General features: G+C 50.8%; 1 protein-coding gene across 6 annotated transcripts in view; it reads right to left on the reverse strand.

The window, feature by feature from the left end:
• The window catches only part of POLG2 (DNA polymerase gamma 2, accessory subunit), a 367,703-nt gene extending 359,935 nt beyond the window's left edge, over nucleotides 1-7,768 (reverse strand). For 4 of the 6 annotated variants that reach the window (XR_011305148.1, XM_069655004.1, XM_069655005.1 and 1 more), the window contains exon 1: nucleotides 7,654-7,768. The gene's annotated coding sequence lies outside the window, so the exon portion shown is untranslated. The remainder of the gene's footprint in view (nucleotides 1-7,653) is intronic. The other 2 variants (XM_069655006.1, XM_069655009.1) reach the window with 2 other exon arrangements.
• Between the last annotated feature and the right edge of the window lie 15,942 nt (nucleotides 7,769-23,710).

Genomic DNA, 23,710 nt, shown 5'->3' on the forward strand with positions numbered 1-23,710 from the left:
CACAGAGGTCTAACTTGGTAAATATTACCAAAGAGCCCAGCTGATCCAACAAAACAGAAATCAGAGGGATGGGGTACTGGTTTCTGATGGTAACCGCGTTCAAGGCCAGACGGTCAACACAAGGCCGAAGATCCCCCTCCTTCTTTGGTACAAAGAATAGGGGAGATGCTGCAGGAGAACGTGATGGGAGAATGAAACCCATTTTCAGGGATTTAGCGAAATAATCCTTATGTATGTGGTCCTCACTCTGCATTAAAGAATAAATCAGACCTGAAGGTATGTTAGCCGCAGGGACCAAGTCAATGGGGCAATCATAGAGTCTATGTGGGGGGAGGACATCGGCCCCTTTAGCGTCGAAAACATCCTCAGAGCTTTCATATTCTTTGGGTAATGGAGTAAAGGTGATGGCCCCTATAGATGATGTAACGCTCATCAGCGGGTGACAAGAGTTGCTGGTCACATTGTCAGGACGTAGACAGTGATCAGACACAAACTCCACCTCCCCTGATTGCCAATCCACGATAGGATTGTGGAGTATCAGGCAAGGTAAACCTAATATCAATTGATATTGTGGAGCTGCAATGAGATCAAACCAGAAAGTTTCCTTGTGACCGCTAGCAGTGGTCATAGTTAGGTCCACGGTTTGTTGTGTGACCAAACCTGAAAGCAAGGTGCTGCCATCTACCGTGTTATCCAATTCAGGACGAGGTTTTGGGACGGTAGGGATGCCTAGTTTTTTAGCAAAATCGTAATCAATATAGTTGCCAGTAGTTCCAGAATCAAGCACTGCATCTATAGACCATTCATGTTTGTCTAGAATCGAACATCTAGTGGGAATGGTGAAAGGGTTTGACCCATTGGAGTCTGGAAGTGATGAGCCCGGCAATCCGACCCCCTCTACTGCTGGGTTTTGGCATTTCCCGACTTCTTTGGCTTCTTGTTGCATGCTTTAAGGTGGCATTCCGAAGAACCGCAGTAGAAACACAAGTTGTTATTTTTTCTTAGTTCCCTTTCAGGAGAGGTTAAAGGACCCCTTACTACACCGATTTGCATAGGCTCGCTACTCCCTGTAGCAGCGTTAGCAGAAGTCATAGCTAATGGAACCAGCATCCTTTTTTCGCTGTTCCTTTCTGCCTTTCGAGCGTCAATTTGGAGCACCATATCCAAGAGTTCCAGAAAGGCAGTGGGAACGCTAAGCATGGTAGCTAAGGTATCCTTTAAAGAATTAGAAAGCCCTTTATAGAATAAGGACGCTTTCTTATCTTCTGGCCAACCCGTCTCAGCTACAAGCTGATTGAACTTAGCCAGGTACGATAATAAGGTGGAGTCACCTTGTTGTAACCCCAATAAATCGAGGTCCGTGGCTTGGGTCTTGTACCTGGTATCGAAGACCCGACTCATAGCTTCGATTAATGCACCACAATCGTACAACAAGGGGCTACCCTGTTACAGTAAAGGATTGGCCCAGGAAGCGGCTGTGTCACCTAAATGGGACAACAGGAATGCGGCCTTCGTTGTGGAATCAGGGAAGGAAGTGGGTCTACAAAGAAAATGCAGACAACAGTGATTCAGAAATGTGCGAAAGGATTTAGGGTCGCCGTTAAACCTATCCGGGGGAGCCAAAGGGAACTGGGCTGTCATGTAAACAGGCCCTTCCTCCTGTCTAGGTAAACCTAATCCAGAACCTGAAGCAATTGCAGGATTAAGGACTGGTGGTACAACAGCTTGCATTTCAGCCTGTAGCTCATCAATACGTCTTTGCGTGGAAGCAGAGCCGTGGCCATGTCCGCACACAAGTCTGTGACCACTTGCATGATCTGAGGTAATGTTTCGTTAGGATCCATTATGTAGGCTTCTGATTATGTCAGAATTCGCTTTACTGTTGTCCAAGTAGTGCAGTAGACTAGTTCTTCCTAACAATATAACCCTGTGGATGGAATTGAAAACCAATACAGAGGGATCTATTCCTTAAAAGAAAGGACCCACACGAACCACCAGAATACTAAAAAAGGAAAGGAACAACCAGATTAGGTACGATCCTTCTTCAATGCATGCAAGCTTTTCCCACCATAACCAATGGCTAACCTCTGGCTGGAAGATTGGTTAGTGAAGGCTCTTAGCAACAGATGTTGGCCATAAGGTCCTTCTTACTGGGTGAAATGTAGCCTTTGTGATAGTCTGTAAAATATATTTAACCCTGTTAACTTTAGTGAAAGGCAAAGAAACAGTTGCGTTTAATAAAATGAACTGGAGCTTACCGTTCACATGAGGTAGCAAGGACACTGGAAGCGATGAGGAAACAAGGGTACTGGAGTCTCCGGAGGAAGTAAGCCCAAGAAGCATACGCAAGTACAGGTCGAACTAAACCAGACGGCACGCGGACGCCTAAGAGGAAGGAAGTCTTTAGTTTAATTAACCCAACGGAATGAGGACGCTTCACGGCTACTGCGTAAGTACACTGGAAGTCTAGTCCGTACGAAGCGAGTAGCAGGGAGAAGACTGACTTACTTGGTGAGGGAATCCAGTAGAACAAAATAAGTCGGCAACAAAGCGGGCAGCGTGGAATCCAAGGAGAGCAGGCAAAGGCAGTCCAGGTACAAAGTTCAGAGTCGAAGGAAAAACCACAAGAAAAAACGAGACTTCCGAGGTGAGGTAGCAGACAAGAGTTGAGCAAAGAAATCCAGTAGGGTGGCATAAAATCCAAATACGAGATAGAAAGGGAATTGAGGCAATTAACAATATGTACTTCAGCAAAATCAGAAGCGCCGCCAGTCTGACAAGGCATTGCTTAAAAGCACAAGATCACATGACCCGTAACATGCGTGTGACGTGAGCGGAAGACTACCGTGGGTGCCACAGTCTCCATGGCAATTTCCACTGCTTCCCATAGCGTGTGTTGTAATGTCTTGAATGAGTCTTTCTACGTGTCTTGCAACGTGAATCGCACAAAGGGGAATAGAGCCTGATCCTGTTGTGCAAGGAAAGTATACTTAGAGTTTTGCATGGTTTTACAAAATGAGTTCCCTGACTGTAAAATAAGCGTGATTTGGTGGCATGAGAAAGCGTGCTAGTACCCGATCCCCCTGGAAACCTGTCAGGGAAGGAGCAGTGTCAAAGTGTAAGGACTGTTCCCTTAACGGCACAAGAAGAATTGCAGAAATTGGTAGATGACTTGTTGAGAGAAAAATCATTTTAAAAGTTGCAGCGAGAGAATGGTTGAGCTCACTAGTGATTAGAAGAAGAAATGGGTGAGATAAGTTGGGAATGTGCATCGACCTCAGGACACTGAAACAAGAGGCGAGTAACAACTTCTCACTGCTTAACATTACTGAAATGATAGTCGTTACAACGCCTGGATTAAACTGGGCGCTTGCGCTGCTGCAGGACAAGAAGAGCACATTGTCCTCATCTTCTTCCTCGACATAGCCATACAGTCCCCTCCTTTGCTCTTCGGCCACCTGGATGCTGCCACTTTGGGGGTCTTCCTCCCTGTGCCCTCCTTTGATGCACCTCCTGTTGATGGCCCCACCATGCTGGCCAGCGTTGGAGCTGGGCACACCAGTGTGAAGTGATCCACCTTTCTGCACGTCCTAGGAATGTGTCCTTTGGCCGGGCACTCATGCGTGTGCGGGAAATCCCATCCACACTGATGGCATATGGTGGCGCCTGGGTCTCTCCGTGGCCAATCCCCTCTTCTCGTTGGCCTACCTCCTTGCCACTTGCTGACAGCTGACACCTCTTCCAACTTGACCCATTGCATGGGGCACTCCAGCTTGAGCTGCTGCCTGGGGATGTCCAAAGTTGAGGCGCCCGCTATGCTAACTGGGTGCAGCCCAGCTCCAGGATCCGGTCGAGCCCCAGTCCTGGCTCCCGGAGGACCTGTGTTCGCAACTTTGCCAAGCTACAGCAGCATATTATCAGAGCTCTGATCTCATCGTCCTCGAAGTTGCCCAGGGCGCAGGAAAGTGCAATTCCGTGCAGCTTGCACTGTAATGTGTCGAGGCTCTCCCCTTCCTTTTGTCTCGCACATCTCATCCTGAACCGTTCAGAATACCGGTTGACCATGGGCATGAAGTACTCATTCAGTGCTGCAATGGCTGCGCCATACGTTTGATCCCTGGGCCGCAAGGTTTTGAACAGTCTCAAGACGACCAGGCCCGTCTGAATACAGAAGCGTTGCTCATTTAGCTCTGTCCTTCATCTCAACGGCTTCGAAGTACAGTTCTAGATTTTCCACCCACGCTGTCCACCAGGGTCCTAGACTAGCCAGAGCCCCCACCACATCAAACGGATACAGCGGCGCTAGCTGCACATTCTGGCGGTATGCCCCTTTGTTTTCTTCTTTGGCATTCCCCATGATGGTGAGTGGGCAGGTCGCAGTCTGTGCTTATTGCAGATGGGCTGCACGCTTAGTGGGTGGCGGAGGGCGCACAGGCACTCCCTGCAGAGCCGCTGCCCTCTCAGGGTATTGTGGGTGGTGGAACCGTCACAAGGGTTTGATGGGCCCTTACCCTAAAGGTGCACAAGCACTCCCTGTGGAGCCGCTACCCTCTGGGTCTTGTTGGTGACGGACCATCGGGAAGTTGGTGTGTCCTCTTCCCACCCCACTCCCACCCCCCACAGTCTTGCCGGGCCTCCGGTTCACTGGGTCACCCAAGCAGTCCACACCTGGCCTTGCAGCAATTTCCAGGGGGGCCCGGTTGTTTCCTTCTTCTTTCCTCCAACTTTAGGAAGGAAAAGAAAAAAAAAAGTCTCTTTTTTTCCTACCGGGGAGGACCGGGACTCGATGGGGACACACCCCTTAATGCCCAGGGCCACCACCGGCTTCACTGCCCCCTTTTTTGTGACCGCAGCCCGGTTTTTGTGATCCCCGCCCACCTTCTCCTTGCCGCTGCTCCAACAGCACTTATGTCCTCACTGCTGCGGCCCGGACTTCGTGGGCCACGCCCACTCTTCTTTATATGCGGCCGACATGTGTTTGTATTTCACTGCCACGGCCCGGGCGTCATGGAACACGCCCTCCCTATTTCCGTTATTGTGGGCGAAATACTTTTCTTTAATAACGCTGCAGCCCGGTCTTCGCATGGAGGCATCAGCTGTCCACTGCGCCCCAGCTCCCTCATGCAGCAATTTTGCTTGGTGAGCCGGCACGCAAGGACCAGCTGTACCTCACTGGCTCCACTACGGGCCCAGTGATCACCTAGGCACCGCCCACTAATTTGTTCGGCAACCTCGGTCTTCGCGGCTACCGCCGCCACTGTTCTTCTCCATGCAGCGCCTCGAATGCACAGGCACCAGGCAGCCCATGCAGGTCCGCAGTACAGCCCAGGGCCACCTGCAGCAGCCGACGTTGCTTCCACACACGCAGCTATATCCAAGTGGCTGTCTCCTCCACGGACGCTTCTGGCGTTTGCACACGGAAAGTGCATGGGGAATCAGACCACTTTGTCGCCAATGTAGCGGCCCACCTCCGGTCACCGGGGCGGGCCACACCACGTGTCGGGATCACCCGACTCAGATCAATGCTGCAGGCACGCAGCGTACAGGTTGCAGGGATCACCCTGCAAAGTCTGGATCACCGGACAGCTCACAACATCTGGGGGCACCCAGCATGTGGCAGCCTCGGCTCTGGGGGAAACCCGCTGCACTGCCCCTCTCGTGCGCTTGTTGTTCTTCTTGCTGATAGATTTTTATCCATCAGCAGTGATTGTTGGATACCGAGGCTTGAGCCTCATTACTCCATCTTCTCAGGTTGATTATGTAGTTGTGGGTTTGTGTTCTTCTTGGTCTGTGTGGTCTTGTCACAGTAGGGCTGGTTTCACAGTCTTCTGATCAGAGGGTTCTGATCAAGTCCTTGGCAGAAGTTCTTACTCAGCTTCGCAAGATGTTCGTCCAACATATCGATGTCCACGTCTCTGTAAAGGTCTGCTATCCTTGTGAAGATTGGAGCTCCAAACAATATCCGCAGGGCCTTGTTCTGGACTATCTGAATACTCTTCCGGTGTCGCTCATGGCAGGTCATCCATGCTGGGGAGGCATACTTCAGGGTTGGTCTGATATTCGCCTTGTAGATGTTGATCTTTGTCCGGAGGGGCATGGACTTGGTCTTCAGGAGTGGGTACAGCGCTGCCATCTTTCCTGTTGCCTTCTGCTGAGTATTCTCGATGTGGCTTTCCCAGTTGAGTTTGCTGTCCAGAGTCACACCGAGGTAGCGGCTGCTGCTCTCCCATTTGATGGTCTCCCCGTTGAGGCTGATGTGTGGGTGCTCCTTGATCTTCTTTCTGGTTAACAGCGTTGCAGTTGTCTTGCTGGTGTTGAGTTCTATCCGCCAGTCGCTCTACCACTTCGCGATGGTATCCAATGAAGCTTGCAGGTTCTTCGCCACTTCCTTTTCGCTGAATGACTGGGAGATGACTGCAACATTGTCTGCATACAGCGCCAAGTCTGTCTTGTGGAGATCTGTCAGGATGTCGTTGGTAAAAGGCTCCGCTACGGGCCCACCCCTCTCATGCCAGCAGAGGCCCTTTAATTGAGGAGCGTCATGACATAGTCAAGACACTCTTTCTTAAAGGGACAACGGGCCCACAGTTAAATGGGCCACACACCACAGGGTCCAACAATACACGAGTTCAAACTCCGAGACTAGCTAGACGAATATGCAAAAGAAAGGAGCACACATACAAAATCAAGCACATTCCAAGATGGCAGAACTGCCAAGCAGACTGCATCTCCAGATTACTTGCAGCAAGTAAAGAAAACAAAACCCACCTAAATGAGGTGTTGTAGCCCAAGTGATGGACAATGCAGTCAGTGCCAGGAGAGCAAGAAATCGACAATGTGAACAGGTAAGAGGACTGCAAGAAGACAAAAAATTAAAACTAAAGGAATACATGACAAGCGGATGGCCCAGTGAAAGAACGCGGTCGCCTAGTTTACAAAATTACTATAAGTTCAGTCGGAGGTATAAGCACATACAAATAGCCTAGGAACCTACCCATGTACAGTAAACGTTTCTTAAGACGTTGTGGCTGCGTATACATAATGGTTACTTGTCGAAACTTAGGTAAGGAGGGTAGCATTACAATACAAAGCAGATAAATCGTATTTTTATTCAAAATGCACAGGAGCTGATAAACGCCTTGAATAATCAAAATATAAAACTGAAATGAATTTCGACGGTAAAACTAGGGCCAAATAAGTGCCCTTTCACATCTATACACCGTTCTGAATGATGATGCAATTTCTGAATATTAGTTCAATATAACAAGAGGACTAGTGTCACCCGGGCCACAATATCCCGCATTGGGTCCTCATGACAAAGAATGCAATCTGGCATTTGTGTACACTTCAGATTAAACCATTAGACGAAAGTACCAGATTGCAATCTCCGATCAGAACGCTTTCATCGAAAACGCCACATACCCCAATCCTTGTATAGCACATGTGGACAACATAGCATTCGTTTTTGTGGGGCGGGGGGACTATTATTGCCTCAGTAAGCTTTCCCGCAGAAAGTACACATAATCACTAAAAATAAAGTATCAAGCCCGCCCCAAACACTCGCCTGCGGTCCCCTGAATTCAGACGTGCAGAACACAAACATCTGAAGACACGTTATTTACTACGGTTAACCCCTTAACTGCAATTACACACCTGGACCCACGGTAGTGGCGTCTAGTTCACATCCGAGAAACGGACCATAGGCAACACCCGCCTACTATTCGTCACGTGACTTGTGGCACGTTCCCTTCCATTCACTTAACGTCTGACGTCATCGTTGTGATTTTGGTGAGTGGGAACGGGAAAGGTTTCAGCTAGAAGAGCAACCGGGATGGCTGATACTAGTTCCCGTCCGAGAAACGGACCATCGGTTGTTAGGGCCATTTCTCTAATGGGAAATAGCTGCTTCTGTGTTTTTGCCCCCTAGTGGCCAGGTCCTGCATAATAATGGGAACTAGCCCACTCATACTGAGAAGACTAGTTCCCATTAGAGGAATTGCCCTTTTGCCCCTAGTGACCAAGTCCTGCATAATAATGGGAACTAGCCTGCTCACACTGAAAAGGCTAGTTCCCATTAGATAAATGGCCCTTTTTGCTCCTAGTGACCAAGTCCTGCATAATAATGGGAACTAGCCCACTCACACTGAGAAGACTAGTTCTCATTAGAGAAATTGCCCTTTTTGGCCCTAGTGGCCAATTCCTGCATAATAATGGGAACTAGCCTACTCAAACTGAGAAGGCTAGTTCCCATTAGACAAATGGCCCTTTTCGGCCCTAGTGGCCAAGTCCTGCATAATAATGGGAACTAGCCTACTCAAACTGAGAAGGCTAGTTCCCATTAGACAAATGGCCCTTTTTGCTCCCCTGGTGGCCAAGTCTGCATAATAATGGGAACTAGCCTGCTCACACTGAGAAGGCTAGTTCCCATTAGAGAAATGGCCCTTTTTGCTCCCCTGGTGGCCAAGTCCTGCATAATAATGGGAACTAGCCCACTCACACTGAGAAGGCTAGTTCCCATTAGACAAATGGCCCTTTTTGCTCCCCTGGTGGCCAAGTCCTGCATAATAATGGGAACTAGCCCACTCACACTGAGAAGGCTAGTTCCCATTACACAAATGGCCCTTTTTGCTCCCCTGGTGGCCAAGTCCTGCATAATAATGGGAACTAGCCCACTCACACTGAGAAGGCTAGTTCCCATTAGAGAAACGGCCCTCCGAACTGCAGAAAAGGCCCTCCGACCTGCAGAGGTAGAAAGGTCCTCTTGTCTAATGATAACTAGCCCACTCACACTGATGCAGCTATTTCACATTAGAGAAACGGCCCTCCGACCTGCAGAGGCAGAAAGGTCCTCTCGTCTAATGGGAACTAGCCCACTCACACTGAAGCAACTATTTCCCATTAGAGAAACGGCCCTCCGACCTGCAGAGGCAGAAAGGTCCTCTCGTCTAATGGGAACTAGCCCACTCACACTGAAGCAGCTATTTCCCATTAGAGAAACGGCCTTCCGACCTGCAGAGGCAGAAAGGTCCTCTCGTCTAATGGGAACTAGCCCACTCACACTGAAGAAGATATTTCCCAGTAGAGAAAAGGCCCTCCGACCTGCAGAGGCAGAAAGGTCCTCTCGTCTAATGGGAACGAGCCCACTCACACTGATGCAGCTATTTCACATTAGAGAAACGGCCCTCCGACCTGCAGAGGGAGAAAGGTGCACTCGTCTAATGGGAACTAGCCCACTCACACTGAAGCAGATATTTCCCAGTAGAGAAAATGCCCTCCGACCTGCAGAGGCTGAAAGGTCCTCTCGTCTAATTGGAACTAGCCCACTCACACTGGAGCAGCTATTTCCCATTAGAGAAACGGCCCTCTGACCTGCAGAAGCTGAAAGGTCCTCTTGTCTAATGGGAACTAGCCCACTCACACTGCAGCAGCTATTTCCCATTAGAGAAACGGCCCTCCGACCTGCAGAGGCAGAAAGGTCCTCTCGTCTAATGGGAACTAGCCCACTCACACTGAAGCAGCTATTTCCCATTAGAGAAACGGCCCTCCGACCTGCAGAGGCAGAAAGGGCCTCTCGTCTAATGGGAACTAGCCCATTCACACTGAAGCAGCAATTTTTCTTTAGAGAAACGGCCCTCTGACCTGCAGAGGCAGAAAGGTCCTCTCGTCTAATGGGAACTAGCCCACTCACACTGAAGCAGCTATTTCCCATTAGAGAAACGGCCCTCTGACCTGGAAAGGCAGAAAGGTCCTCTCGTCTAATGGGAACTAGCCCACTCACACTGAAGCAGCTATTTCCCATTAGAGAAACGGCCCTCCGACCTGGAGAAACGGCCCTCCGACCTGCAGAAACGGCCCTCCGACCTGCAGAGGTAGAAAGGTCCTCTTGTCTAATGATAACTAGCCCACTCACACTGATGCAGCTATTTCACATTAGAGAAACAGCCCTCCGACCTGCAGAGGCAGAAAGGTCCTCTCGTCTAATGGGAACTAGCCCACTCACACTGAAGCAACTATTTCCCATTAGAGAAACGGCCCTCCGACCTGCAGAGGCAGAAAGGTCCTCTCGTCTAATGGGAACTAGCCCACTCACACTGAAGCAGCTATTTCCCATTAGAGAAACGGCCTTCCGACCTGCAGAGGCAGAAAGGTCCTCTCGTCTAATGGGAACTAGCCCACTCACACTGAAGCAGCTATTTCCCATTAGAGAAACGGCCCTCCGACCTGCAGAGGCAGAAAGGTCCTCTCGTCTAATGGGAACTAGCTCACTCACACTGAAGCAGCTATTTCCCATTAGAGAAACGGCCCTCCGACCTGCAGAGGCAGAAAGGTGCACTCGTCTAATGGGAACTAGCCCACTCACACTGAAGCAGATATTTCCCAGTAGAGAAAAGGCCCTCCGACCTGCAGAGGCAGAAAGGTCCTCTCGTCTAATGGGAACTAGCCCACTCACACTGATGCAGCTATTTCACATTAGAGAAACGGCCCTCCGACCTGCAGAGGCAGAAAGGTGCACTCGTCTAATGGGAACTAGCCCACTCACACCCAGTAGAGAAAATGCCCTCCGACCTGCAGAGGCTGAAAGGTCCTCTCGTCTAATTGGAACTAGCCCACTCACACTGGAGCAGCTATTTCCCATTAGAGAAACAGCCCTCTGACCTGCAGAAGCTGAAAGGTCCTCTTGTCTAATGGGAACTAGCCCACTCACACTGCAGCAGCTATTTCCCATTAGAGAAACGGCCCTCCGACCTGCAGAGGCAGAAAGGTCCTCTCGTCTAATGGGAACTAGCCCACTCACACTGAAGCAGCAATTTTTCTTTAGAGAAACGGCCCTCTGACCTGCAGAGGCAGAAAGGTCCTCTCGTCTAATGGGAACTAGCCCACTCACACTGAAGCAGCTATTTCCCATTAGAGAAACGGCCCTCCGACCTGCAGAGGCAGAAAGGTCCACTCGTCTAATGGGAACTAGCCCACTCACACTGAAGCAGCTATTTCCCAGTAGAGAAACGGCCCTCCGATCTGCAGAAGCAGAAAGGTCCTCTCTTGGCCACTAACCTTGATGCAGCTATTTCACATTAGAGAAACGTCCCTCCGACCTGGAAAGGCAGAAAGGTCCTCTCATCTAATGGGAACTAGACCACTCACACTGAAGCAGCTATTTCCCATTAGAGAAACGGCCCTCTGACCTACAGAGGCAGAAAGGTCCTCTCGTGTAATGGGAACTAGCCCACTCACACTGAAGCAGCTATTTCCCATTAGAGAAATGGCCCTCCGACCTGCAGAGGCTGAAAGGTCCTCTCGTCTAATTGGAACTAGCCCACTCACACTGGAGCAGCTATTTCCCATTAGAGAAACAGCCCTCTGACCTGCAGAAGCTGAAAGGTCCTCTTGTCTAATGGGAACTAGCCCACTCACACTGCAGCAGCTATTTCCCATTAGAGAAACGGCCCTCCGATCCTGCAGAGGCAGAAAGGTCCTCTCGTCTAATGGGAACTAGCCCACTCACACTGAAGCAGCTATTTCCCATTAGAGAAACGGCCCTCCGACCTGCAGAGGCAGAAAGGTCCTCTCATCTAATGGGAACTAGCCCACTCACACTGCAGCAGCTATTTCCCATTAGAGAAACGGCCCTCCGACCTGCAGAGGCAGAAAGGTCCTCTCGTCTAATGGGAACTAGCCCACTCACACTGAAGCAGCTATTTCCCATTAGAGAAACGGCCCTCCGACCTGCAGAGGCAGAAAGGGCCTCTCGTCTAATGGGAACTAGCCCATTCACACTGAAGCAGCAATTTTTCTTTAGAGAAACGGCCCTCTGACCTGCAGAGGCAGAAAGGTCCTCTCGTCTAATGGGAACTAGCCCACTCACACTGAAGCAGCTATTTCCCATTAGAGAAACGGCCCTCTGACCTGGAAAGGCAGAAAGGTCCTCTCGTCTAATGGGAACTAGCCCACTCACACTGAAGCAGCTATTTCCCATTAGAGAAACGGCCCTCCGACCTGGAGAAACGGCCCTCCGACCTGCAGAAACGGCCCTCCGACCTGCAGAGGTAGAAAGGTCCTCTTGTCTAATGATAACTAGCCCACTCACACTGATGCAGCTATTTCACATTAGAGAAACAGCCCTCCGACCTGCAGAGGCAGAAAGGTCCTCTCGTCTAATGGGAACTAGCCCACTCACACTGAAGCAACTATTTCCCATTAGAGAAACGGCCCTCCGACCTGCAGAGGCAGAAAGGTCCTCTCGTCTAATGGGAACTAGCCCACTCACACTGAAGCAGCTATTTCCCATTAGAGAAACGGCCTTCCGACCTGCAGAGGCAGAAAGGTCCTCTCATCTAATGGGAACTAGCCCACTCACACTGAAGCAGCTATTTCCCATTAGAGAAACGGCCCTCCGACCTGCAGAGGCAGAAAGGTCCTCTCGTCTAATGGGAACTAGCTCACTCACACTGAAGCAGCTATTTCCCATTAGAGAAACGGCCCTCCGACCTGCAGAGGCAGAAAGGTGCACTCGTCTAATGGGAACTAGCCCACTCACACTGAAGCAGATATTTCCCAGTAGAGAAAAGGCCCTCCGACCTGCAGAGGCAGAAAGGTCCTCTCGTCTAATGGGAACTAGCCCACTCACACTGATGCAGCTATTTCACATTAGAGAAACGGCCCTCCGACCTGCAGAGGCAGAAAGGTGCACTCGTCTAATGGGAACTAGCCCACTCACACCCAGTAGAGAAAATGCCCTCCGACCTGCAGAGGCTGAAAGGTCCTCTCGTCTAATTGGAACTAGCCCACTCACACTGGAGCAGCTATTTCCCATTAGAGAAACGGCCCTCTGACCTGCAGAAGCTGAAAGGTCCTCTTGTCTAATGGGAACTAGCCCACTCACACTGCAGCAGCTATTTCCCATTAGAGAAACGGCCCTCCGACCTGCAGAGGCAGAAAGGTCCTCTCGTCTAATGGGAACTAGCCCACTCACGCTGAAGCAGCAATTTTTCTTTAGAGAAACGGCCCTCTGACCTGCAGAGGCAGAAAGGTCCTCTCGTCTAATGGGAACTAGCCCACTCACACTGAAGCAGCTATTTCCCATTAGAGAAACGGCCCTCCGACCTGCAGAGGCAGAAAGGTCCACTCGTCTAATGGGAACTAGCCCACTCACACTGAAGCAGCTATTTCCCAGTAGAGAAACGGCCCTCCGATCTGCAGAAGCAGAAAGGTCCTCTCTTGGCCACTAACATTGATGCAGCTATTTCACATTAGAGAAACGTCCCTCCGACCTGGAAAGGCAGAAAGGTCCTCTCATCTAATGGGAAATAGACCACTCACACTGAAGCAGCTATTTCCCATTAGAGAAACGGCCCTCTGACCTACAGAGGCAGAAAGGTCCTCTCGTGTAATGGGAACTAGCCCACTCACACTGAAGCAGCTATTTCCCATTAGAGAAATGGCCCTCCGACCTGCAGAGGCTGAAAGGTCCTCTCGTCTAATTGGAACTAGCCCACTCACACTGGAGCAGCTATTTCCCATTAGAGAAACAGCCCTCTGACCTGCAGAAGCTGAAAGGTCCTCTTGTCTAATGGGAACTAGCCCACTCACACTGCAGCAGCTATTTCCCATTAGAGAAACGGCCCTCCGACCTGCAGAGGCAGAAAGGTCCTCTCATCTAATGGGAACTAGCCCACTCACACTGAAGCAGCTATTTCCCATTAGAGAAACGGCCCTCCGACCTGCAGAGGCAGAAAGGTCCTCTCGTCTAATGGGAACTAGCCCATTCACACTGAAGCAGCAATTTTTCTTTAGAGAAACGGCCCTCTGACCTGCAGAGGCAGAAAGGTCCTCTCGTCTAATGGGAACTAGCCCACTCACACTGAAGAAGCTATTTCCCATTAGAGAAACGGCCCTCTGACCTGGAAAGGCAGAAAGGTCCTCTCGTCTAATGGGAACTATCCCATTCACACTGAAGCAGCTCTTTCCCATTAGAGAAACGGCCCTCCGACCTGCAGAGGCAGAAAGGTCCTCTTGTCTAATGGGAACTAGCCCATTCACACTGAAGCAGCTATTTCCCATTAGAGAAACGGCCCTCCGATCCTGCAGAGGCAGAAAGGTCCTCTCGTCTAATGGGAACTAGCCCACTCACACTGAAGCAGCTATTTCCCATTAGAGAAACGGCCCTCCGACCTGCAGAGGCAGAAAGGTCCTCTCATCTAATGGGAACTAGCCCACTCACACTGAAGCAGCTATTTCCCATTAGAGAAACGGCCCTCCGACCTGCAGAGGCAGAAAGGTCCTCTTGTCTAATGGGAACTAGCCCACTCACACTGAAGCAGCTATTTCCCATTAGAGAAACGGCCCTCAACCGCCTGTACTACACCCCTTATGAGATTGAAAAATTTGCCCGAGATCAATCGCACCCATGTCAGAGATGTAGGGCTAGCGATGCGGACCACGCACACATGTTCTGGTCGTGCGGGGCCTGTTAGCTATGATTTTGGCGAAAATCTTGGTGTCAGTGTTGATGAGGGATAGAGGTCTGTAGGATCCGCACTCATCTGGGGGCTTGCCCGGCTTAGGAAGCACAGTAATGACAGCCTCCCAAAGGGACCGGGGGAGGGTGGCAAGACGCAGCGACTCCTCCCAAAGCTCGTGGAGGCGTGGAGCGAGGAGAGCAACATGCTCCTGATAGAACTCAGCGGTCAGGCCATCCGGACCGGGGGCTTTTCCCTTAGGGAGGGCCGAGATGACTGCGGTTATCTCGTCAAGGGTGAAGGGAGCATCTAGTTGTTCTTTGGTGTCCAGGGATAATAGGGACATTGGGATGCGTTCTAGGAGGTCGTCCAGGTCTTGTGGGCTGTGCTCCGATTGCTGAGCATAAAGGGTTGTATAGAACTCTGCAAAGGTCTCAAGGATGGGGCTGTCGGACCAGTGTCGCACTCCATCGCTATCTATGATGCTATCAATGCGTGTCCTACCACTCTCGGCCCGGGCGAGACGGGCCAGCACTCGGCCTGGTCTCTCCCCCTCCCCGTATTTCCGGGCGCGACGGGGCGGGCGAGGTAGCTTATCTCGCTATGGGCAAGGGACTCGAACGTGTCTAGTTCGGTTCTAATCTGTGCTAGTATGGGCGCTCTAGGTCTCCAAGCTTGGTCTCAGAGCGGTGCAGGGAGTTTCTAATATCTTTGAGTACCCCGGCCTCCCTAGAGACGCACATGCCCCTGATGAAAGGCCTCCCACCTTACCCCGTCCGTAGTGTCATGGCGTTTGTTGCTGTCAAAAAACGAGGTGATATCTGCAAGAATGTCAGCCTTGAAGACAATATTGTGTAGTGTGTCAGATTTAAATCTCCAGTTAGAATGCGGAGGTAGGGAAGGGCGCAGGGCAATATCCAGCGTGATCGGGGAGTGATCAGAGAGTGTGCGAGGGAGAATCTGTGAGGTGAGTGTTTTGCCCATGAGGCCCGCAGAGAGAAGGAACAGGTCAATCCTGGAGTGACTGTCATGGACGGAGGCAGGGGAGTTGATAGGTCTGGAAAAGGCCCGGGGCTAAGCTGATGTCAGAACTGTTGGGACTGGGGGCTAGCTAGTCTTTTGGCTGTAGCTCCTGAGATTCTATCTGGGGCTACAACCAAAAGATCAGGGGCTATAGCCCCCTGAGCCCCCCCTAGCAACGCCCCAGGACGGAGGAGTAAAATGTAAACTCTTTCGACACCGGGTGGAGAATCCTCCAGGCGTCCACCAGACCAGCGGCGAGCATGTGTGCGTGGAGGCGACGGGCAGCCCTGGACAGTGTTCTGGGAGCAACCCCGGATCTGTCCAGGTCAGAGTCCAGGATGAGGTTCATATCTCCCCCCCAAATGATGGGAACCCCAACATAACCAAGGAGGATATTAAGGATATGGTCAAAGAATTTGGGTGTATCAATGCATGGAGCGTATGTGTTGACCAAAAGGCACTCTGAGTTGGCTAGGAAACGATGAAGGATCACATATCTGCCCTGGGCATCGATATGGCTGGCGCGAAGGGAGAACTCCAATGACTTGTGAATCAAGGTGAGGACACCCCTGGATTGGGAGGAGAACACAGTGAAATATTTATTAGGGCCCCAAGCCGGGGCGAGCGAGGACGATAATTGTGCAAGGGCATGAGTTTCCTGTAGGAAGAGTATCTTGACCCCGTGCCTCTGGACGTAGGCCGTGACCCTTCGTGCCTTGGTGTAGTTGCTAAGCCCCCTGATATTCCAGGACATTAGCCTAATGGACATTTATAGCAATTTAGGGGGGATCCGAGTAGTGTGTGTCAAACCTTGCCAAATGGATGCCGGCCACTAGTGCGGTGGCCTGATGTGTCATTTCAGAAGCTGCCACTGTCTCACCTTTTTTGTTAATATAACTTCCCCGAATAACACCTCCCCCCACCCTCACTGCCACCCCCAACCTAGCAGTGCCCAGTGACCCACCCAAATTCTCATGGCGTTCGTACCAAAGCCAACGTGGCTGGTTCAACCCCCAAACCAAACAAGGGGGCAGCCCATGAACTGAACAAGCCAAACTCGGCGTTGCAACTGCAGCGGGGGTAGCTGCTGCCGTGACCCGGTCAACATAGTTGAACGGTGGAGTACACCAAACAGTGTGTAGCGGTGATTAAATTAAATCGTGAGAGGAGACCGCATAGCAGGGCCCAGTGAGCAAGGGTTGTAGGGGTATATAGTCCATGTAAAGGTGACATATATCGTGGACAACACATCTGCGACCCTCATAGCATGTCTTAAACATTCAACAATGAGTTGCGACAATAGGAGCATTCATAACAGGAGGATACATGAAATAACAAGTAGATCACAAAGAACAGGCGTGGTACCAGTACCACAATGAGGCAGGTATCAGGTGTGTAACAGGCCAGCTCAATCCTCATCACCAGGGTCGGCCCCGGGGCCCGCGATAGGAATGTGAGCCTCGATGAATTTCACCGCCTCCTCAGGGACAGTGAAAAAGTACAGTTTATTACGGTGATTGAGCTTCAGCCTGGCGGGGAATAACATGGCATATTCTACCTTCCTCTCTCTGAGCATCTTCTTCACTCCATTAAATTGCCTTCGCTCCATTTGGACACTGACAGAGAAGTCTGGGAAAATGCAAATGATCTGGGATTCAAGTCTTAGTTCCCCCTTTTCGCAGGCCAACCGGAGGATGTGGTCTCTATCCCTGTAGCTGAGAACTTTGGCAATAATTGGTCTGGGGAAGTCGCCCGGTTTGGGGCGAGGGGCCAGTGAGGGGTGAGCCCGCTCAATAGTAAAGAAGGGGGAAAGTGGAGGATCTCCCAGGAGTTCTCTCAGGAGGGCCTCGACTGCCAGTTCCATTTTGCTCTTGAGAGCCGACTCGGGAACCCCGACGATGCGGATATTGTTCCTGCGGGACCTAGATTCCAAGTCATCGCACTTCGCCTTGACCTGCTTCATATCACGCACCAAGTCTGAGACCATATTCTAGAGCACATGCACCTCATCCTCGGTTGTTCCAATCCTAGTTTCGGCCTCACCTAACCTGGTGCCATGCTGATCCAATTTGGTGCGCAGGGAGGCTACGTTGGCATTTATGTCGACTAATTTTTCGTGAAATGACGCAAAGTTTTTGGCCATAGACTCCATGAGCGACGTAAGGTCTGGCTGAGGGGGGCAAGAGGAAACATCCGAGTCGTCAGGAGGAAGGGCAGCCTCGGCCTGAGCTTGGTCTTGCTTTGCTAGGGCTTTAGCAAACTTGTCCATTGCCCCAGCCTTGTTGGCCCCACGTGCCTTGCCAGACATTCTCAGGGAGCGCCTTGAGGAGAGAGTGCGTATTTTCCGCGGGGAGGCAGGAATGGTCCCCAAGAGGTTTGGAGAGGGGCTCGGGCCGTGATCAGCACCCAGCCTTGGTGTGTTCCGGGACGACAAGTCCACTCAAGTGGCCAGGGCCGAGGCGGCCAGTAGTGGCAGGCAGCAGAGTCAGGGGCGCAGGGTACCCTAAGGCGTAGTGAGCGGGAGCCCCCCTTAGCACAGAGTATTGGGCGCCCAGGATGGCACCAGCAGCAGGAGAGTGGTCACAGGGGGGCGAGTTGAGTCCGGGGTCCCTACCTCCCCCGAAATGGCGGAGGCGCAGCCCAGAGACGAGGCGGAGCAGTAGAGCCTGATGTGCAGCGGACAGATCCCTCGCTTCTCTCACCTTGGGACCCTGTGGGTCGAAGAGCCGTAGTTTGTCCGGGCCGTAGCAGGGCCCCCAGCTTAGCAGTGTGTCCAGGCAGGATCAAGGCCCCGAGCCCCAGTCGGCCCCACGCAGCAGCCGGCAGAAGGCCCCAGCAGAACCAGCAGAACAGTGGGCGGGGGCCTCGATTCGGAGCAGGCAGCCGAACCGGGCCGCCGCAGGGGCCAGTGGCACAGGCCGCGGGGCGCTCGGGTGGTGTGCGCACGGGGACCGCTCCGGCAGCCCACACTGTAATCCCGCCCGTCAGGGGCCGGCGCCCCCCTATCAGCCAGAGGCAGGAGTGCTCGGAAGCGGTGCCTCGGCGGGCGGCCAACGGCTCCGGCGCGCAGGTGTCGATGGCACACAGAGGGCCGGAGGGCGGAGAGGGGGCGGCCCAGGCGGCCGGACCCCGAGCCGCAGGTGCGTCCACCCCGGCGGGCCGATGATGGGGGATAGGCCGCAATCAGCGTCACGCGGGCCGGAGTCCTTCAGAGGTGGAAGTGATGGCCCCAGATGTCCGTTTTCGCCCAGAAAAAAAGCTGTGTGTAGCAGTGGCAATGGGCAGTAGGATGCGTGGGGTCTCGGCGATAGCTTGTCTTTAGAACCGCTGATTCCGGCGGATTTGAATCTCGCGGGTCACGGAGCTTAGACGCTAAGCGGCCATCTTGTCGGCTGCTCAACAGCGCCCCCCCGAATGTACTCTTTCTGATAATGTTCAAAACAACACTTTATAGCCAACCCTCACAGTGCTGTAACAAACTCCTCAATGGTCTCACAATATTTCTGTTGTCTGATGGCAAATTGATAACAAGCCAAAATGTTATTCCCCTTCACCTCGTAATGCTTGTCCGTCTTGGCTATGCATATATCAAACTGGTTGCCCATCTTGATGCATTCAGCTAGTTTTAAGAAATTGTTGTCCAGCCCGACCTTGACAAAGAAACAGTGCCTCTTTCTTTTTACTCAAATAATTAGAACCATATACTGCTAACATATACTTCTGGAATCTTTCTTTCGATTTAATAACCTAGGAATAACCCAGTGCCTGGTATATTTGCCATAATCTTTGAATTTGTTTCTGTTGCTTCCCTATTTTCGTGCTCTTGATATTTGTCACCTTGTTCACAGGGACAAATGTCTGTAATCTCCCTTTTAAGGTGCAATAAAAAAAACTCTCAGAGTAACAGCCAATTGTGCTACACCATGCTCCCTTCTTTATGTGTGCAAGTGTTTCTTTCGGTCACTACAGTGCTTCTTTCGGTCGCTACAGTGCATGTGGAACGGGCACAGCACGGAGCGCAGTGCCCACAGTGAAGGCCTTCAGCTTGTTACATAGCTAAGCAACACACATGTCAAACTCCTTATCATGTCTAAAATTGCCAGGTAACAACTTGCAACACCGGACAATGCGTGCTTGGATCACGTGTTCTGACGTCTGCATGCACGGCTATGCTGCTAGGGTGCTTCCTGTGTCCTCATAGGCTCACGCACAACCCAGATAATCCCCAATACATGCCTGGAGAGTCCCACTGAGACACCATTCGACTATGCAACTAACCCTGTACCTGTTTAGCCAGGGCAACCTCACTCAATGGCAAGTGCAGGCTTTTTGGCATTGCCGCAACTCATCACCAGTTAAGGAAGTGAACCAGAACACAGCCAATATGTGTGACTTAATTTCTTTTAAATTCATCTTTATGCTGTAACAACTCTCTCTGTCCTCACCCTTACACCAACCACCATACAACTTGCCTTGCATTCTCTTCTAGTGTTCTCTGTTCACATTCCACACCCATAACATTCCCTCTGCTGACATTCCTAACACTGTAAGGAGTCCCCCTTTCTTCTAAAGGACTTTATTCCCATGGCCACTTTCCGTATTCTAATATTACTCAACTAGAGTTGTATTGCCAAGTGGGAATGGTTCAGTAGTGTCCGGTCAAATGATCGAAAACAAAAGGATGGAATACAATAGGGTCGAGTCAATAGGACGGAAAGCAAAAGGGTCGAATGGCTTTTTTTAAATATTATTATTTTTTTTTTGAGGTTCGTATAGGGAAAAAAAGTGGTTTTTATACCAGAAACGGGGGGGTTTAAAATAAATAAATAAAAAAACGACCCTTTTATTTTCGGTCCTATTGACTCGACCCTATTTCATTTGGATCCTTTTGATTCATTCCTATCACCTATAACCTGGTTCAGTTAGTCCCCCTCTAGTGCACTATATGAGCATGGGTTGACCCTCCTCGGATTGACGATGCATTGATCCTATTAGGCATGAAGATTTGTTTGCTCTCCTGGCCAGAAAGACCATTTGTCTGTCCTGGGCTTGAAGATGTGCTGGCACTCCTGGGCTTGAAGACAAAGATAGGCACTTCCAGGGGCCAGAAACTGATGATGTGATGCATCGGCAGGGCCAGAAACTGAAGAGAGGCCCACTCAGCTTGGTGTTGAGAGTTAAAACACGGTCAAGTTGGTTTACCCAGGGTACTGCACTCCTCCTCGTCTTTCCAATACCCTTCTCTACTTTTGATGGGCTAGTTATTAGGTTAAGATGTACAACCAGGCACCAGCTAGCATACTACTAAATGGACACAGGCCTTCTTCCACAGCATTTACCTTATTTTCAGGGTCCACCTTCTGCACTTCTTCCTTCCTCCACCTTCCTTTTCTTCCTCAGTACCTTTCCAAAAATGTTCCTCCATCAGTGGCCCTCATCCTCCTACACCGATTTTGTCTGTACCTTTTAAACTGTTCTCCAAGTAATTTCCTCTTTTCTCTTGTGTCTCACCTTCCATCTCTCCTTTCCCCCTTGCTAGTTTTCCCCTCTTCACGCTGCTCTCCCCTTTCCCTTCTTTTGACGCATCTTCACCTTCCTCAAACATTCACCTCAAGTCTTACTCTCCTTCAACTCCCTTCACCTTCCTTCTTCCTGTTTCACTCTGGTCTTTACTGCAACGCTTGTTTCCAAACTCCCATACTAGGCCTTCTACCAAAGCCTCCCTGTATAGTCCTGCCCCTTTTGATACTGGAAAAGGAAGGGTGTTCATTAATGTGCCCAACTCCTTGTGTGTACTTGACAAAGTGATTGGCTCTTCTGAGTAACTCACCATCTTCAGATCTAGTGATTCGTATCAGTTATAAATTGTCATCTGCCAACTTGAAGTCAAGCAGCGCTGTCATGGTAGCTGCCTGACCCCACCATGGTGCCTCCTGCAAGCAGCTGCACAATAACTCTGCCAACCCTGAAACTCCTCATCTGCCAACTTCATTGCATACCCAAGCTCAAGTAGGTCTTTTCCACAGTCCATCCTGCAGAGTGTGAATTCAAATGTACTTTTAGTGGGATCAAAGACGATACCCACAGATCTTTTGGCCTTCTAATGCAGAGTTGTTCATTCTTCAAAACTCTACCAGGTCTTGAATTACAGACTGGTACCTGGCAAAGGATAAAGTGGATAGGGTAGACGCCTTGGGAATACCTTATATTCTGGCTATTATCTTTCTGAAGGTACAGCCCCCCCAGGGTCTCGTAGCTCCATTCCCATATGTCCACCTAGAAACATGGTCAGAGATCTCTCCTTTTTTTATGCTGTCACTCAGTTCCTTGTTGTACTCAATATGTAATTCTTTTCATTAACAGTTTCATATTTTCAGTCATTTATATTCCATGAAAGTATTTATATTGTTAATGTAGGCCTTATTTTCATTAATTATATTACTCGAGTTATCAGTTCATGGTTCTTACATATTTATCATATTCCAGATTTATTATAACCATTTAATTGGACCAAAGTGTGAAATATCTTAGCCGTTGGCATAATTATGGATCTATGCGTTGAAATTGAACCTGAAGTAGTTGAATTTTTTCTAAATGTTTTGTACCAAATATATTTAAATGCCAGATTTTGGGGTAGGTCGCCCCGCCACCACCCACCCCCTCCAACCCCTTACACAATCCAATGTGGCCTGACCCCAACCCACCATCTACGATCAGTGGTATAAAAAATGTAAAGAAATTGAGGGGAGGGGGCAGAGGAATTTCAACCAGTTTGGGGGGAGGGGGTCGACCAAAATCCATAAACCTATAATTATACTGTTAAATGGTGTTATGGTCACTAATAGTCTTAATAAAAATCAGCCTAGGAAGGAGCAAATGTGCTTTTACTGGGGTATGAGAGTCACTAGACCACCAGGGATGGCTTGAGGGAGGTGGGGGGGACGGTGATCTGAGCATGATAGTTATGATTTGTTTTTGCTGGGCTGAACATAGGTAATTCATGTTTTTTGTTCTGTTTACAGGTTTCTTTACGCAAGGAGCTGCAACGTTATGCAAGTCGTTTTTTATTCTACGGGATTGGGCAGTCTGGGGAGGTATTTTGGTGGGCTGGGACACAAATGCAGGGTCAGGCCACAAATTCCCACCATGCCAGCAAAACATTGGTGTTTCCCTGTGAGCTGCTGTCTCCCATGTGGGTTGACTGTCCGCAAGCCCAGGCTGCACCTCTGGCTGTGCTGTGTTACAGATTTCATCTCTGGGGAAAAATGGGGACCCTTCGCCTCCAAGGAGGAATGGAGACCCTGCCAGGGCTCCCCAGAACTGCAGCTGGACTTGGGGACGGTCAACCCACAAGGGAGACAGCCACCCAAGGCCAGGGGCATTACTGCCATCTTCCTGGAGCTCAGGCTGGCCTGCATTACAGCTTCTCCCTCTGGCAAGGGACAGGGACCCTGCCAGGGCTCCCTGGGACAGCCGCTGTGCTTGAGGACGGTAGACCCAAATGGGAAACGAATGCCCAAGGCCAGGGACAGCACCCCCAACGGTGCTGGAGCTCTGGCTGGGTTTCGTTGCAGCTTCACCCTCTGGGAAGGACGTGGACCCTGCCGATGCTCCCTGGAACCGTTGCTGGGTTTGTGAACAGTCAAACCACACAACGGATAGCCACCCAACGCCAGGTATAGCACCCCGGACCATGCTGGAGCTCTGGGCTGACCTGCATTACACAATTTCTCTCCATGAGGGGGACTCTGCCGGGCCCCCTTCGGCTGCCACTGCACTTGGGGATGTTGGACTCACATGGGAGACAGATGCCGAGTTTTGGCTGGGCTACATTACAGCTTTTCGCTTCGTGGAGGTATTGGCACACTGCCGGGGCTCCCTGGTTGGAGAAAGCTGTAACAGAGGCCAGCCAGAGCTCCAGATGGTTGGAGGTGATGTCCCCGGCCTTGGACGGCTGTCTCCCATGTGGGTTGACCATCCCACAACCCAGCAGCAGTTCCAGGAAGCCACAGAAGGGTCCCACTCCCTCAGGGAAGGGGACCCGGTCAGGGCTCCCTGGGACAGCCGCTGCACTTGGAGATGGTCACTCCATATGGGAGACAGCTGCCCAAGGCCAGCAACAAAGTATCCTGGAGCTCTGGCTGGCCCGTGTTACAGCTTCTCCCTCTGAGAAAGGTTGGGGACCCTGCCAGGGCTCCTTGGGAGTGCCGCTGCACTTGGGGATGGTGGAC

Source organism: Ambystoma mexicanum, chromosome 3q, assembly GCF_040938575.1.
Source record: "Ambystoma mexicanum isolate Mex_15411 chromosome 3q, UKY_AmexF1_1, whole genome shotgun sequence".
NCBI classification, from domain to species: domain Eukaryota; kingdom Metazoa; phylum Chordata; class Amphibia; order Caudata; family Ambystomatidae; genus Ambystoma; species Ambystoma mexicanum.